Raw genomic sequence first — 12184 nt, 5'->3', positions numbered from 1 at the left:
GTAGCTTGCCTCATTATGTTGGGCTTTACCATTTAATATCTTTTGTAGTGCTGGACTTGTAAAAAGATATTGTGTAAATTTGGTTTTGTCATGGAATATCTTGGTTTCTCCATCTATTTTAATTGAGAGTTTTGCAGGATACAGTAACCTGGGCTGGCATTTGTGTTCTCCTAGGGTCTGTTTGACATCTGTCCAGGATCTTCTGGCTTTCAAAGTCTCTGGTGAGATGACTATTGTGATTCTGATAGGTCTGCCTTTATGTGTGACTTGACGTTTTTCCCTTGCTGCTTTTAATATTCTTGCTTTATTTTGTGCATTTGGTGTTTTGACTATTATGTGACAGGAGGAGTTCTTTTCTGGTCCACTCCATTTGGAGTTCTGTAGGCTTCGTGTATATTTATGGGCATCTCTTTCTTTAGGTTAGGGAAGTTTTCTTCTATGATTTTGTTGAAGATATTTACTGTTCCTTTGTTCCGGGGGTCTTCACTCTCTTCTATACCTATTATCCTTAGGTTTGATCTTCTCATTGAGTCCTAGATTTCCTGTATGTTTTGAGCCAGTATCTTTTTCCGTTTTACATTACCTTTGACCATTGTGTCAATGATTTATATGGAAACTTCTGCTCCTGAGATTCTCTCTTCTAACTCTTGTATTCTGTTGGTGATGCTCGTATCTATGTCTCCTTGTCTCTTCCTTTGGTTTTCTATATCCAGGGTTGTTTCCCGTTGTGCTTTTTTTTATTGCTTCTATTTCCATTTTTAATTCCTTGTCCTGTTTGATTGTGTTTTCCTGTAATTCTTTCAGGGATTTTTTGATTTCTCTCTATAGGCTTCTGCTTGTTTACTTGTGTTTTCCTGCTTTTCTCAGGAATTCTTCATGTCTTTTCTTGAAGTCCTCCAGCATCATGATCAAATGTGATTTTAAATCTAGATCTTGCTTTTCTGGTGTGTTTGGATATTCAGTGTTTGCTTTGGTGGGAGAATTGGGCTCTGATGATGCCATATAGTCTTGGTTTCTGTTGCTTGGGTTCCTGCCCTTGCCTCTTGCCATCAGGTTGTCTGTGGTCTTACCTTGTTCTGCTATTTCTGACAGTGGCTAGAGTGTCCTATATGCCTGTGTGTCAGGAGTGCTGTAGACCTGTTTTTCTGTTTTCTTTCAGCCAGTTATGGGAACAGAGTGTTCTGCTTTCAAGCGTGTAGTCTTTCCTGTCTACTGGTCTTCAGCTGTTCCTGTGGGCCTATGTCCTGAGTCCACCAGGCAGGTCTCTTGGAGCAGAAAAGTTGGTCTTACCTGTGGTCCTGTGGCTCAAGTTGCTCGTGGGGGGCTGCTTTTGAGCTCTCTGTGAGGGCGGCAACCAGGAGGGCCTGTGCTGCCTTTTCCCTGGGAGCCACCAGTGCACCAGAGTCCCAGATGGCGTTAGGTGTTTTCCTCTGGAGTCAGAAATGTGGGCAGAGTGTAGTCTCTTCTGGCTTCCCAGGCATGTCTGACCCTCTGATGGTTTAGCTCTCCCTCTCACGGGATTTGGGTGCAGAGAACTGTTGACCAGGTCCCTTCAGGTCCAGGCGGTGTCTGGAATGCAGAGGACCTGCTGCTCAAGTGCCCCTATCTTCTGGTTCCCAGAGGCCTTATGCAGTTTATTCTTGGGCCAGGGATGTGGGTAGAGGTGGGCAGTCTTTGTGTTCTCTCCTGCTCTGCAGTCTCAGGAGTGCCTACCTCTCAGGGTGTGAGCTCTCTCTCCCAAGGGGTTTGGAAGCAGTGAGCTGTGTGCTGGGGTCAGTGAAGTTCTAGATTTTTTACTATTGGACCAACCTTGAATACCTAAGAGAAAGTTTACTTGATCATGTTAAATGATAATTTTGATGTGTTTTTGGATTCAGTTGGAGAGAATTTTTCTGAGTACTTTTGAATTGATAGTTATAAGAGAAATTGGTCTCAAATTTTCTTTTCTGGTTGGGATCTTGTGTGGTTTATGTGTCAGAGTAATTGTGGCTTCATAGATTGAATTAGGCAGTGTTCCTTCTGTTTCTGTTTTCTGGAATAGTTTGTAGAGTGTGAGTGTTATCTCTTCTTTGGATGTATGATATAGTTCTTCACTAAAGCCATCTGTCCTTAGGCCTTTCTTGGTTGAGAGGTTTTTAATGAGATTTCTATTTACTGAGGAGATGTGGTCATGTTTTGATCCTTTATCTACTATTGATTTAACTTTGGTTTGTGTTAACTGTCTAGGAAATCATCCATTCCCCCTATCTTTTCCAATTTTTGTTCAGTATATATTTTTGTGGTATTTTTTTTTTGGATTCCATCTGCTTCTGCTATGTTTCCCCTTTCATTTCTTTCTCTTTTTGATTCTTTTATTGAATATGGTTTTATTTACATTTTAAATGTATTCCACTTTCCTGGTTTCCCATCCAGAATCTCACTATCCCATACTCCCTCACCCCTACCTCTATGAGGTTGCTCCCTCACCCACCCATCCACTCCCTCCCACCTCCCTGCCCTGCCCTGACATTTCTCTACACTGGGGCATCAAGCCCTGACAGGACCAAGAACCTCTCCTCCCACTGATGCCCAACAAGTCAATTCTGTGCTACATATTCAAATGGAGCCTTAAGTCCATCCATCCCTGTGTTCTCTTGTGATGGTGGTTTAGTCCCCGGGAGCTCTAGGGGTCTGGTTGGTTGATACTGTTTTTCTTCTCCTGAGGTTGAAAGCCATTAAGCTACTTCAGTCATTTCTCTAACTCCTTCATTGCGGACTCCATTCTCAGTTCAGTAATTAGCTACAAGCATCTGCCTCTGCATTTGTCAAGTTCTGGCAGAACATCTCAGAAGACAGCTATATCAGGTTCCTGTCAGCATGCACTTCTTGGCAACTGTAATATTGTCTGGGTTTGGTAGCTCTATATGGTATGAATGCCCCAGTTAGGGCAGTCTCTGGATTTTGTTCTTTTGGATACTGTATCTATACCCTTTATTTAGATTGTCTAGGGTTTTACCTAGTTTGGTAATTTTCTCAAAGAACCAGCTTTTAGTTTTATTGGTTCTTTGTATCATTCTCTTTGACTCTGTTTGGTTGATTTCATTTATGAATTTTGGCTATTTCCTGCCTTCTTCTCTTGAGTGTGTTTGCTTCTTTTTGTTCTCAAGCTTTCAGTTGTGCAGTTAAGTTGCTAATATTAGAAATCTCTAAATTCTTTACCAGGGCACTTAGTGTTATTAACATTCCTCCCTAAACTGCTTTGTGACCCATAAGATAGGTTATGCTGTGTAATTATTTTCAGTGAATTCTAGGAGTGTTTAATATTTTTCTTTTTATCTCCAGATCAAGTTATCATTGAGAAGAACTTACCATTTGTATGTGGGTTTTCTTATTTGTTGTTGTTGTTGCTGTTCTTGTTATTGTATGTGGTGATCTGATAGGATGTGTGGGATTATTTCAATTTTCTTGAATCATTTAAGCCTTGCTTTGTGACCAATTATATGGTCAATTTTGGAGAAGGTTCCATGCGTTATTTTGTTTTAGAATGAAATGTCATATATATATATATATATATACATTAAATCATAAATCAATTTGGTTCATAACCTCTATTCATTTCACTGTGTCTCTGTTAATTTCTGTTTCAATGACCTGTCCATTGGTAAGAGTCTGGCATTGAAATCTCCCACTATAGTATGATGTTGGATGTGTGTTTTGAGGATTGAACTGACTAGTTTTGTGTGTCAACTTGACACAAGCAAGGAGCATCAGTTGTGGAAATGCCTTCCTGAGATCCATCTGTAAGGCATTTTCTCAATTGTTTATCAAGGGTGGATGACCCAGCCCATTGTAGGTGGAGTCATCTCTGGGCTGGTGGTCTTGGGTTCTATAAGAGGGCAAGTTGAACAAGCCTGGGGAAGCAAGTGAGTAAGAAACATACCTCCATGGCCTCTGCATCAGCTAATGCTTCCTGGCCTACTTGAGTTCCCGTCCTGGTCCTGACTTCCTTTTTGTGATGAAACAGCAACGCAGAAGTAAGCTGAGTAAATCCTTTCCTTCAGTGTGCTTCTTGCCCATGATGTTTTGCAGGAATAGAAACCCTGACTAAGACAAGTATTAATAAACATTATTTTATGAATGTGGGTGACTTTACATTTGGGACATGGATGTTCAGAATTGAGATTTACCATTGCTGGATTTTTTCCTTTAATCTTGCTTGACAGCTCTTGGCTGAAAATCTATTTTATTGGATATTAGGATGGAATCTCCAGCTTCTTTTTTGGAACCATATACTTGGAAACATTTTTCCAGCCTTTTACACTAAGGTAGTGTCTGTTTGTTTGTTTGTTTGTTTGTTTGTTTGTTTTATTGAGGTGTGTATCTTGTATGTAAGGAAAGGCTGGATCCTATTAGCATATCTGGTCTGTTAACTTAAGTCTTGTTATTGGGGAATTGAGTCTGTTGATGTTGGAGATACTGAAGACAGATGATTGTATGTTTATTGCTGTAGGTGCATTATTTGCATGTGATTCTATTCTTTATGCTTTATGTGAGATGATTAATATCTTGTTTTTCTTTGATGCATGTATCCTGCTTTCTTGGAGTTTTTTTTTTTTTTCTAGAACCCTCTGTAGGGCAGGATTAGTAGAAAGATATTGTTTAAATTTGGTTTTGTCCTGAAATATTTTGGTTTCTCCATCATGTATATTTATTAAGAGTTTTTCTGAGTATATTAGCATTGGCTGGAATTTTGTATACTGTCAGGAGCTGCATGATCTCTGTCCTTAATATTATGGTTTAGGGTTCCTGTTGAGAAGTCTTGTGTATCATTGTGACAGGTCTACCTTTAAATATTACTCACCTTTATTCTCTTGCAGCTTTAAATATTCTTTCTTTATACTGTGCATTTAGTGTTTGATATAATGTGATATGAGTATTTCCTTTCCTGGCTCAATCTATTTGATCCTTTATAAGCTTCTTGTACATTTATGGCCATCTCTGTCTTTAGATTAGGGAAATTATCTTCTATGATTTTTGTTGAAGACAGTCCTTTGACCTGACAATATTTGCTCTCTTCTATTCCTCTTTCTTAGATTTGGTCTTCTCATTCTGTCCCTGATTTCCAGGATATTTTGGGTTAGAAGCTTTTTATGTTTTGAATTTTCTTTGACCATTGTGTCAGTATCTTCTAAGCTATCTTCTGTACATAATATTCTCTCTTTTTTATTGGATAGTTTATGTATTTACATTTCAATGTTATCCCCTTTCCAGGCTCCCTTCTCTCTCATCTGTCCTCCCCCTGCTTCTAGGAGGATGCTCCCCCACACACACATGTAGTCCCACCTAAACACGCTGGGATTCCCATACAGAAGGAAAAATAGCCTTCAAAGGTCAAAGGGTTTCTATTCCTATTGATGCTAGACAATGCTATTCTCTGCTACATATGCAGCTGGAACCATGCCCCACGCCAAGTGTAATCTTTAGTGGGTGGTTTAGTCCCTAAATGCTCTGGAGGGTCACGCTAGCTGATATTGTTGTTGACTTTGGAGTTTGGACTTTTAACTTGAGACTACTATAAACTGTGGGAACTTTTGAGGTTGGTTTAAGTATATTTTGCATGATTCTATGCTTAGACAGATCCCCCATAGATTCATACATTTGGCCAAGCCTATGGGGGCCAGATAATATAATGTGGTGGTTTGAATATGCTTGGCCCAGCGATTGGCACTAATTGGAGATATGGCCTTGTTAGGTGAAGTGTGTCACTGTTAGCATGAGATTTAAGATCCCTGTCCTAGCCACCTATAAGGCAGTCAGTCTTCTCCTGTTTACATTTGGAACAAGATGTTGAACTCTCAGCTCCCCATACACCATCTGGATGCTGCTATATCCCCACCTTGACGATAATGGACTGAGCTTCTTAACCTGTAAGCCAGACCCAACTATATGTCCTTATAAGAATTTCTTTGGCAATGGTATCTCCTCTCATCAGTAAAACCCTAATTGAGATACCTTTTCCTCTGAGAAAGGGAGGCCCATTATCCTAAGTATCCTTCCCATCCTGGAATATCAAGTCACTGCAAGAGTAAGTACATAAGGCAGGCCATATAGGGGAACAGGAAACATAGGCAGGCAAAACAGGATAGCCCTTGCTTCAACTGTTGGGAGACCTCCATGAAGACTATGTTGGACTACTGCTTCCTATGTGGGCAGGAGAGTTCTCAACACATACCTGGAAAGTTTCTATTTTTTTGTATATGATAATTAACAGAGAGAAATGATTTAACTGAAGGGGTGAATATTAAAACTATATAATGTTCAAGGTTGAGGATATCATAGTTAATCCATGTTCTTCAGGATACAGGAATTACTGCAGTAATCTGAGCAGATTAAATATAAATTACAGAGGGGTGGTAAATGTCTATAATAAAACATTTTTTTAGACACACCAGGGCAAGTACAAAATCCGAGGGACTGTACTGGGGGAGTACAAAACCTTGCAAATCCAAAAAAGACCACATCCAAATATAAAGGTGAGAACTGTATACACAATTTCATCATTTGTATTAATGAATAAAAAATTTACACCATGGAAGGAAAAATAGATTTTTTATTTTTTTATAAAAGTTCATACCATAATAAAGTGAGTGACAATATTTCATTGAAAAATCAGTTATTTAAAATAATTTTCCAGCAAGTAGTAGACTTAATGGCTATAAAAAATAAAGGACACACTTGTGTGGATAATATATGTGGAAACAGAAAGAAATAGAGAAAAAGATGAATATAATCAAAGCATCTTACAAAAATAATGAAACCAAAAAACTAAAAGGGAAAGTATTAAATTTTTTAAAGATATGACAGTCAGACCAGTAAAATATAATATAGCAACTAGAAAATAATCTAAAGCAACTGAATGGCAAAAACATTTTTTGAAATGGTATTCTAAACAAATTATAATAAGAAGAACAATGTTCAATGGGTAATACGCATAGCCACACACACTGAGTTCTTTATCTGTCTTTTATAGTGAGACTTTTCACTCCTTTATACGGAAAATTCTTGCTACCTCTTGCTTATACATATCCCTGAGGACATCTTCCATAAAGGAACTTACCAAGACGAGGAAAAACTAAAAATGTCTAGAATTAACTTTCAATGTTAATTCAAACTAAATATAAGCTAGGACTTATGCATATTGTAATAATGAATCATTATAGAAATAGCTCTTATATTATAATAGACTGGAATTCTTATTCAACATAACAGTAAAGGTTATTACACCTTGCAATCATTTAAGAATGATATTAAGTGAACTCAATCTGTTGTTTAACCTGCCAGGAAGAAAAATGAAATTTAAAACTTACTATTCTAAGATTTCCTAGGTAATCAGCTTGCAAACTAAGATTATGAAAAGTTTAAATTCAAATTATACTTTCTAATAGAAAATGTTCCATGTCTTTTATTCTTCAAAAGTATTTGTGGCTACTCAAATAACAAAAAAATAAAAGGAAGAAAGAAAGAAAGAAAGAAAGAAAGAAAGAAAGAAAGAAAGGAAGAAAGGAAAGAAGGAAGAAAGAAAATAAAAAAAACAGAGATCAAAGAGACCATCTCTTTCATATCTACCCGAGAAAATATGCAGCATATAGAGTCAGATAGGGAAAATCTCATGTTTTAATTTTGTGTGAACTCATCTAGGTGTCACTTTTTTTTTACTCTAGTTATTACTAAAGGACACATATAGTTCTCTTAGCAATTTACTTTTTGTTCCTTGTTTGCCTCTGGATTTGTTTGTTTCAGATATTTTATGTACTTACATTTCAAATGTTATCCAATTTATCACTCTCCCATCCCCCCTCCCTCTCCCTCTGCTTCTATGAAGATGCTCCTACTGCCACACACACACACACTCCCGCCTCAATGCCTTGGCATTCCACTACACTGGTGAAATAAGCCTTTACATGATCAAGGGTTTCTCAAGCACTCTCTCTCCTTGGCCTTGAAATCTGAGTTCATATGTTCAGGTAACAAATAAGGGACAATAACGTTTACATGACTAACCTATTCCTTCATATCCCTAATAATTACATCCATGTCAGTAGACGTGAATATCGGGCGGGATTTCTCTTGGACAATTTTTTTAATGTATGTTTATTGGATATTTTTTATTTACATTTCAAATGTTATTCCCTTTCCCGGGGTTTCCCAACCATAAGCTCCCTATCCCATCCCCCTTCCCCTTCTACTATAAGGGTGTTCCCCTCCCCAACCACCCCCTCTTCTGTCACTCCACCCTAACAATCCCCTACACTGTGGGATTCTCCAAGGCCTTCTCCTCCCATTGGTGCCCAAGAATACCATCCTCTGGTACATATGCAGCTGAAGCCATGGGTCTGCCCATGTGAACTCTTTGGGTAGTGGTTTAATCCCTGGGAGCTCTGGTTGGTTGGTATTGTTTTTTTCTTATGGGGTTGCAAGCCCCTTTAGCTCCTTCAATCCTTTCTCCTACTGCTCTAATGGGGAACCCATTCTCAGTTCAATGGTTTGCTGTATTTGCATCTTTATTTTTCATGCTCTGGCTGAGCCTCCCAGGAGACAACTATATCATGCTCCTGTCCTCATGTACTGGGCTTCATCAATATTGTCTAGGTTTGGTGGCTGGATCCCCAGGAGGCACAAGCTCTGAATATCCATTTCTTCATTCTCTTCTCCAAAATTTGTGTCCATATTCCTTCTTCTGAATATTTTTGTTCCCTCTTTTAAGAAGGACATATTTGATGTGTGTTCATAGGCCGTATAAAACACCAGGAATTTATTTTGTAGGTATTTAGAAAATGTAAAGTAAACTTATGTTATATTCCCTTTCCTGTCAGATAAAACATGTACAAAACTATGGGATTTTTTGTTAATTTCCTCTCTGTATGCTAGATTTTTTTCTGGCTGGAGATTTTATAGTTTTAGAAAATATACTCTCCACTGTTCTGTTCTCATAGTGACACATAAGACCAACCATTTGATTTTCTCTGTTTATTTTGCCATGGAAGAAATAAATAAGAACCTATATATTTTACCCAATATTTCTCTGCTAGTAAAGACTGAATGTGGCCCATAAAATCATGATAAAAAAAAAAAGTGGTCTGGTCTTGAAACAGGAACTTATTCCTAATTACTGTGGGGAGCGGGTGTGGCGGCAGTCCCAAGATGGCGCCCGGGACTGCAACTAAGCCTCATGACTAGCACCTGACTTCCTCACACACCTGAAAATAGCCACGTCCAGTGTGAGAGCTGCGCAGGCGCACCATGATGCAAAATCAGGCCATGTGACATGGACCTATGAACTGAGATTACGCAGTCTGAACTGAGGAGGCAGAGTTGAGGGAGGATATATGGGAGTGTGCTTGGGGGTGAAGGGGAGGAGGAGAGAAGAAAGGGAAAAGAGAGATTGCTGCTTGCATGCAGAAAGAAAGGTTCCTGAATAAACTGCTTTGAGAAGAACGTCATGGTGTCACTCCTTTCTGTGGGATGGAGACGGAGATGACAAATTACTACTGCACAAATCAAAAAAAAAGATGTTTAATTGTACTTACAGCACCTATATGGGCAGTATATACAAAACTTGGACCATTTCTGTAAGTCTCCAAAATTCCAGAAATAAGTCATGATGGATTAATTTTAAAGAAATTCTGTCTCACCTCAGTCTGACTTTTTGAGTACAAAGGCAGGTTAAAGGGCAGAGAAAGGGCTTATCTGGTCTGTCAAGCATAAATACAGAAATATGTTTTGTGGCAAACAAAACAACTTTATTGTAAATATCCATGGGAGACAGCAGTAATGTGAAATGTTATACCAGTAGATTTAGTTTATTTGTACTTGTTTAGAGGAACACAAGAAGTTGGATATAATTGTAATAATGAGATGAAGAATAAACACTTTCTAACATGACTAGCCTTTGTTCAAACACACACAGATTTAGGGAGATCCTTGTGCATTCTATCATATTCATATTGTTGACTTTGTTCTATATCTTTCAGCTTTCCAGTGGTAATTTTCATCTTCTTCTGAGTGATAAAGAACAATATCCTCATCTCTCCCAGATAGCTCCCAAGGAAACATCTCTACTACTAGCCATGGTGTCCCTAGCTGTTCACTTCAGATGGAACTGGAAATGAGTAATCATTACAAATGTTGACTATGGAATTCAATTACTTTCTGAATTAAGAGCAAAAATTGAAAGAAACACTGTCAGCTTTATAATTTATAATTATTATCCAAAATGTTAAGGAGATATTCTTTAAAGTATGTGTATGTATTATAAACAAATTACAATGTAATCAGCAAAAGTTGTGATAGTTTATGGAAACAAAATTTCTACTGTACAGTTTAACTTCATCATGAGGAAATTCGAAAACATTTGGAGAATCTATTTTATTTTGTCACAGTTCGATGTGATCACAATTAAAAGAGATTTCTTGATAAATTCCTCCCCTGAGACTTTAATTTTATCACACCAGCATCCTCATGTATCTGGTTCTAAACAATTTATCCAAACAATACGCCTTTCAAGCTACAGTAGTAAATTTTCCTTTGCCAAACTATGGTGGAATTATTTTAGATATTCTTTGCAACCAACTAATTGTAAGAAGATGAAGAATTGCCCAACCCAAATTGTATTTAAATGGATTCTCAGGCCACCATTTCTAATGCCCATGGGTGAAAAATGTTATAACTTATACAATGATGTGTATGCTGTGGCCCACTCACTCCATGAGATGCTTGTACAACAAGTAGACACGTGGTCAGAGAATGCAGGGAAAGAACTGGAATTTGACTCTTGGAAGGTAATGATTCTTCACTAAATGGCATGTACATAATAGAGTTTTAATTCTTAATAAAACCACATGGTCTAAAACCATATAAATAAGTAATTTGTCCCATAAATGTATATAGTTCTCTACTCTAACATAGCATAGGCTCAGATCATGTTAGTGTCATAAATTATGGCACAGCCAACACTGGTATGTAAGTAAGCATTCATAATCTAAACTCATGAAATTTTGTCCAGATATTTAAATCACACATGTGTCTCATGTTTTAATTTTTCTCATGAAATTATTAAATAGCAATGATAAAATAACTAGTCTTTTATATTATTGAAAAGTTGCTGATCAACTTACTAAGTAGATCGCAAATAGTATCAAGTACTTTTTCAATATTTTCACCTATTAAGAATTTCAATTCCATTGCTTGTGATCAAATAACATTATCACAGAAAAAATAGAGAATGTGTTATTAATCTCCAAACATAAAATTCAGGAGTGTTCATTTTAGAGCATCAAATCCACCAATAAAGTTGTATTGGTAAACATAGTGGAAATTTACTCTAAATGAAATTTATTTTTTTAGTACTGAATACTTCTGGTAAAGTTAGATTTTGTAAAGGATACTAAAAATTGGAGATATTCTGAACTTAGTACTTTCTGTTCTGTAGGTAAGCAGAGTTAAAACTAAAATAACAAATATGCTTTTGATGTTCTCTTTTCTGAAGAACTTACAATTTGTAAATCCTTCTGGAGACCTAGTCAACGTGAACCAGAATTTAAAACAGAATACAGAGTATGACATGTTTTATATCATGGATTTTTCTCAATGATTATGGACTGAAAATGAAAATAGGAAGATTTTCAGGCCATTTTCCAAGTCGAGAACAGCTGTACATGTCTGAGGAAATGATAGATTGGGCTACAGATACGGATCTGGCAATTTAAGACTAAAATGTGATCTTAATTTTAATGCTTAACATGTAGCACAATTACTTAAAGTATCACCTACTTTTGCTTTGCCATGAAATAAATGTTTGATATTTCTTCTTTTATTGACTTACATTACACAGTGATAGATATTCTCTCTTTCCTTACACTTTTTTGATGTTTCTTAATAAAAAACATCATACATTCATACATTTTATCTGTACAAAACAAAATAGTAAAATTTAATATGGAACATGTGTGTTAAATGAGGTCTTGCCATGGATTTTTTTTTGTGTGAATCACTGGATGTTTTATCATTATGATATTGTCCTTATTTATATAACACATATTATTTTCCTCAGATTATACCCTCAATATGTAGAATACCTTGTAGTCCAGGACTCTGAAATTCTCCTCAGGAAGGGAAGGCTGTCTATTGTTTGGATTATAACTCCTGC

At 37.1% G+C, this 12184-nt stretch overlaps 1 pseudogene; it reads left to right on the top strand.

The window, feature by feature from the left end:
• The first annotated feature begins 9180 nt into the window (after nucleotides 1–9180).
• LOC116893227 lies at nucleotides 9181–11744 on the top strand (annotated as a pseudogene).
• The last annotated feature ends 440 nt before the right edge of the window (nucleotides 11745–12184 follow it).

This window comes from Rattus rattus, chromosome 2 (genome assembly GCF_011064425.1).
Source record: "Rattus rattus isolate New Zealand chromosome 2, Rrattus_CSIRO_v1, whole genome shotgun sequence".
Classification (NCBI taxonomy): Eukaryota; Metazoa; Chordata; class Mammalia; order Rodentia; family Muridae; genus Rattus; species Rattus rattus.
Note: the sequence above shows the minus strand (reverse complement) of the source record. Positions and strands in the feature narration are given on the sequence as shown.